Source organism: Coregonus lavaretus (assembly GCF_964263955.1).
Source record: "Coregonus lavaretus genome assembly, chromosome: 30".
Classification (NCBI taxonomy): domain Eukaryota; kingdom Metazoa; phylum Chordata; class Actinopteri; order Salmoniformes; family Salmonidae; genus Coregonus; species Coregonus lavaretus.
Genome location: NC_140017.1, coordinates 23,728,305 through 23,734,577, shown reverse-complemented (window position 1 = coordinate 23,734,577; position 6,273 = coordinate 23,728,305).

Below are 6,273 nucleotides of genomic sequence, written 5' to 3'. Positions count from 1 at the left end.
ATTTACATGTACCAGGGATTTGCCCTGATGGAAATGGTGCTGACAACAATAAACTTCATGACCATCTAGTTTGGAGTTTAGTTTCAAAGGCAGCCCTGCTAAAGGTGTTGGCAGATAATAAAGGAAGATAATGTATGACTCATCACCTGAAAAAAGACCAAAGCTACAGTAATAACCAAGCTATATATAAACTTCATTCATGACAATACATGTTTTGTGTTTCATTCATCCCTGACAAACAGCTGTGTGTACAGTATATAGAGAGGAAACCTCACGGGCACGATCTGAACCATGCACTACATGTGTTAACAGTCTTTGACAGAATGAACCATGCTATTGTATTCTATTTTTACAGTAATGATATTACATAATTTGCCTGCTACGTCCACTGTGGAATCTGAAGCTAGCCTGCTGTGCTACAAAGGATTTATTTACAGTGTAAATGACTATCATAGCTTAGAGGGAGGTGGTGTGCTAAATTTGGCTCAGAGATTTTGGCTTGTTATGCAAGAGTATGTTGGTCTCTGATGAACTGACTACACAGTAGCCTAGTCTCTGTGGTGGGCTGTCACATTGATGTACCCATTCTACTCAGTGTCTACTCACAGGCTGCAGGCAGAGAGTACTGTTATTATAACTGTTTGTGTACTCAGCTTCTACAGTACTTCTAGCTTTTTAATAGGATGATATTTCTGGAGATCCACTAGTATTCTAATTTTTTTCCCTTCACATTTTGGATCATGAATAACAAAATGCATGGTAATCTAATGCATCTACTTGTCTCCTGGCATCTTTTACATGCAGTAAGTTACGAGTACAAGGAAAAGCAACCAACTAGTGCTCTCCATATGTGGGAACTCCTTCAAGACTGTTGGAAAAGCATTCCAGGTGAAGCTGGTTGAGAGAATGCCAAGAGTGTGCAAAGCTTTCATCAAGGCAAAGGGTGACTACTTTGAAGAATCTGTTTAACACTTTTTTGGTTACTACATGATTCCATATGTGTTATTTCATAGTTTTGATCTACAATGTAGAAAATAGTACAAATAAAGAAAAATGAATGAGTAGGTGTGTCCAAACTTTTGACTGGTACTGTATATATTCTTCAATAAGACAAAATAAAGACAAATAGTATGCATGACTGCTACAAAATGAATTATTCATTCATATTAACATTTATAGACTTTGCTGTGTATTATTTATCAAACAAACCCGATTGTTCAGCGGAAGGTTTTAAGAAACTTCCCATGACTCCAACCGCACAGAGAACTATCCTTAGCCACTCCTCTTCCTACAATTCACTGGAAATGCCCACTATATTGAAAATACATTTTAAAAAGCACCTTACAGTATATCTATTTGAAATCAGAAGATTTAAACATTATGAGACTGCAGAAGTACTGATTTCCTGGTGGAAACTTATCTCCCAACTCACTTGCATACATCATTGAGTGTACAGACATGGTCAGTTATATAAAAAGTCACGGTCACACTTTATTTGGATAGTCCATCTGTAGATGCTCTACAGATGGTCATGCTATCAACAAACTATCTGTTGATAAGCAACTGACTAAATGTTGATAAGCAACTGCTTTCTAAGGTTACAGTTAGGGTTGGGGTAAGGGTTAGAATAAGGGTTCGGGTAAGGGTTATCTTAGAGTTAGGGCTAGCGTTAGGGTAAGGGTTAAGTGTAGGGTTAGGATAAAGGTTAAGGTTAGGGTTAGGGCTAGGGTTATGGTTAGGGTTAGTAGATAGTTAGCTGAAATGTTACTGATAGTCTGTAAGCGCTTCTCTCCAGTTGACCAATATCCACTGCAGATTATCTGTATGCTTGGCTCTTCCTGCTATGATTGGTTGTTAGGTACTAGTCGCTAGTCCCAATCATCATCCCTGTTAATAAAAAAAACATATTAGATGTCTGTCAGTTCTCCTGTCAGTTTTTCAAAGACAACCACGAGAGGGAATAGAGAAAGGGTTGGATCTACAGGACCAATGAAATATATCAAAATGCAATTTTGCACAAACAGGCAGTACATTCAACGAGTTGATTGACAGTGACTACAAGAAGTGACACTAACAATGCAATTTACGGTATAAAATACAAGCCACTGAAGAAGATGTCAAGTATTAGCTATGAATTGCACTTGAGAACTGGTGCCTGCAAAATTACACAATGTTGGATGCTTACTCATGGGGAGTTTACTTATAGCTGATGGCCATGGAGCGGCCTCTTTCCTGGATGGGGGGCCTCGACGCTGAGCACACCTTTTGGAGAGAGAGAGGAGGTCACCTTCTCAGAGTCCACACCAGGGAGAAGGCTGTAGCCAGGAGACAGAACAAGTTTGTATCAGAGGAGAGTACTCTGGCAGAGGAGAGTATGGCAGAAGTTATTATTGTCCAGACCAACCATTATTATTCCAAATGTCACCCTATTCCCTTTATACTGTAGTGTGCTTCTTTTGACCAAGGCCTAAAGGGCTCTGATCAAAAGTTGTGCACTATATAAGGAATAGTGTGCATGGGCAACATGACTGCTAGCATGATGGAGTTGTGAGTGACTTGGAACAGACTGACAGAGTTGGAGATGGGAAATGGACTCTGAGAAACCCAAGCCCATGATGGAGCTGACTGGGTTGTAACAGCTGTAGTGGGTTTAGCTGGGCCAGGGGAGTCCCGCTGGGCCTCTGCATTGGCCTGGCTGGCTCAGCCTGTTGCTGCGGCTGTCATGGCAAGGGAGCAGAGAATGATCAGCTATACAGCATACAGTTCTCCCAAAGAAGACAGGCTGTGCTGGAGAGTTGATGGTCTCTGGAGCACACAGGTACGTACTTCACACTGGCTTAGGGAGCTAGGTTTTTTTTTATCAGTTACGATTTTCTGTTTCCTGTGCAGCCTATTTTATATAAGGAATCATAACAATCAATGATCAACTGAATTGTACCTCTATCAGTAGACCAATGGGTTTTGATGTATAATGTGGAGAAACAAGTCAGTTTTATGCATTCTATTTATAAGGTGTGGTCTGATCAAAAACAGAGCACTATTGTGCTGTTGCCTGGCAACTGTTTCCACAGTAACCCTTGCTCAGAAACATTCCACTGTGGTTTTTGAGGAGTGCCATGTACAGCAATGGGAAAACAAACTGATCACAAAAACGCCAACTAATGTAAAGAATGATTAAATATGGTCCAAAGTGATGTGCATGTTTCAATACATTAATGGACATGTAATGAACATGCCTTTTTTATTTTGTTACAGCTCACATGTAGGGTGTGCATGCAGCATGTACCCCTAACACTTGTGCAGGAAGTCACTCACTTCAGAACAGGAAAACTTAACCCCTGGAGTGTTTCTTTTAGATAAAGGGACTGTGTGTCATTCCAAATCCCCTATCATAACGCATATGACTAGTATAACAGCCCCTTGAGATAAATGGCTTTATAGTACTCAATCACAGGATAAACACACCTATTTTTACCTCTTCTTGCTGAGGAGTGCATGACAGAGACGTTTGGACTTCATATGTACACCTCTTTCTTATCAAGAGTGGGCACACCTTTACGTGCATTGTGTTACAATAAAGTGTTCCCTGACTGTTTAAATAAAAAAAACATGGGACAAATGGCATGATGTTTCATTGTGGTCATTGGCAAGTGGTATTAGGTGTCAAATACGTTATAATATGTCTGAAACAAGGCTAATGTAGCCTCTGTATGAAGAACAATGAAGAAAAAAAACGGACCTGAGGCACAATAGATGATACAGTTAGACACAGGGGTGCCATCTAGTGGTATTTTTACAAAGAAACAGGGACATTGAACATAAGGCTTATGACTATTTGTCTGTAAATTTTGAATAAACTAACACTGATAATCAAAGTAAAAATATACCTTAGTACAACTGACCACACCCCAAACATTTATTCAAAACAGCATGGTTCTCAAAATGGTTCTCAGACACAGTCTCCACCAACTTTAGGTACAAAATCTCTTACATAAACAGGTCATTGGGGCGCTTTGATACTTTTGAACTGTCCCATCATAATTAAGGTCCCAGGGGAAACACTGACCAAAACTAAGGTTCCTACCCTGTCAAAATAATACAAGTGTTATTACAGTTAGTTTTTTATAAACATATGTGGATGGTGTCAGAGAGCCATACTTGAATAGCCTACTGGGCTGTGACATAAGGGAATATCAATATGAACTATTGAACAAATAGGTGGCCATATTGTTGAAAATTATGTGGTATACTTCAGCATTTCAGAAATACCCAAGAAAAAAGTCAAACCGAAAACAAAAACAGGTGGATTTTTTTCTTCTTATTCAAGTGTTCACATTGTGATGTTCTATGACTTCAAACTTTCATGTCAGCTGAGATTATTCAGAATAAGATGCACCTTTTAGCTCATCGCAATGCAGAATTTGTGTCAACGTAACTTGTTTCTCCCTCTTAAATCTATATGATGACCTAAAAGCTGTGGTCAGGCTATTCTGACACATGTTTCAGAAGTCCATTTGACATCTTGATGGAGTTCTAGATGAAAGATTGTTTGCACTATAGGACTTTAAAAACACCTGCGTACAAGAGCCAGCACATCATGTTAGAGAGAGCCATACAGAGAACAAACAAGAATGTTCATTTGCTAACTTATTATCTTCAACATCAACAGTATGAAAGCATGCAAAAAGTACTTATTTAGAATGGTACATATTTACATTGTAACAAACACTTTTCAGTTCAGCACATAGGTGTAATATTTGGAGAAACACAGAGCTAATAGTACAAAAGGCATGGCCATTCAGACTATTATGAGTAATATAGTACAGTACATCATGAACAGACAATGAAACCCAATGTTAACAACAGACACAAACATCACACAGATGGGAAAAGACAAAAGTTAAAAACCTAACACATGGTTTGTACTGTAATAATATGATCTATAAGGTTAATCACAACTCTTTCTAAAATACTATCAGGGTGAGCTCTTTCATTTGGATCTCTCTTCAAATACATTACATTACAGTTTTTCTCCATTGGTTTGGCTCATTTCTTGAAACAGAAATTACATTCTCAAAACTACATGGACAAACCTCCAAACCACTTGGCAATTGTTCACAACAGAATTGAATTTGTCATTCATTTCATCAAATTGCAAATGTCTAAGTACATGTCTCAATGTCTCAGTACATCTTTGCAAATGATTAAGTACAGGTAGCCTACATTTAGCACAATTTCCAAGTGAATAGATCTTGTTGATCTAAACTGATTGTTGATTCTCAGTCTAATGGTTGTTCGCTCCAAAACGTGTCAGCGTCATTTCATTGTATAAGTCATCACATGCACAATAGTCTGTTCAATTGTCAAAATTAGTCAAGAACATAATACCATGAATACCATATATGAATCCCTTGGAACATTTGATACATTTATTACAGCAATTGACAGTCAGGTGAAACTAGAACTTGACTAACGAAGGAGGAGTTTCACACATCTCAGATGACCAATCAAACAGTATGTTTAGTTACCTGACAGGTGCTGTCCATGACTGTGAATGCTGCCAAACATGTATGTAAAGAGCTTGACCATGCAGGACCAGTACAATTTCTGAACATGGAGGCACCTGGCCAAGTAAATGAACAAGGGCAACTGCCTGCTCGAGGAAGAGGAAGAAGAAGAGGAGGAGGAGGAGTAAGGGTGCGTGGTGGTGGAATAGGGGGAAGAGGCCGAGGAGCACGAAGACACCATGCTGTCCCGGATGAAATTCGGGCCACAATTATAGACCATGTCATCAACCATGGCCTCACAATGGCGGAGGCAGGTCGGCGAGTGCAGCCTAATGTGCCTCGCTCAACAGTCTCCTCCATCATCCAAACCTTTCGCAGGGAAAACAGGTATGTAGTCAGTCAATGATGGAATTATATGTTGTATAGGACAGGACACTGTGCATAGAGCAAGAAATATATTTATTTACATATTTACCTATTCATTTAGTGTGTGTGTGTGATAGGCCTACAGTAATATCTTACCTCAATGGGATGTTATGATACTAAAAATGACAAGAAAAACATTGGAGAAAATAAACTATGGAATAGTTTATTTTCTACAGTATTGATGATACAGTTTACAGTAGTATTCCAGTCACTGTGCAGTGATGCATTAGAATTGTGGTAAAGTTACTGTAAGTAAAACAACAATACAATTACATAGGTAACTCATTCTGTAAGGAATACATAAGGTATACATCACGAATGGAGTGTTGTCCTTTGACTT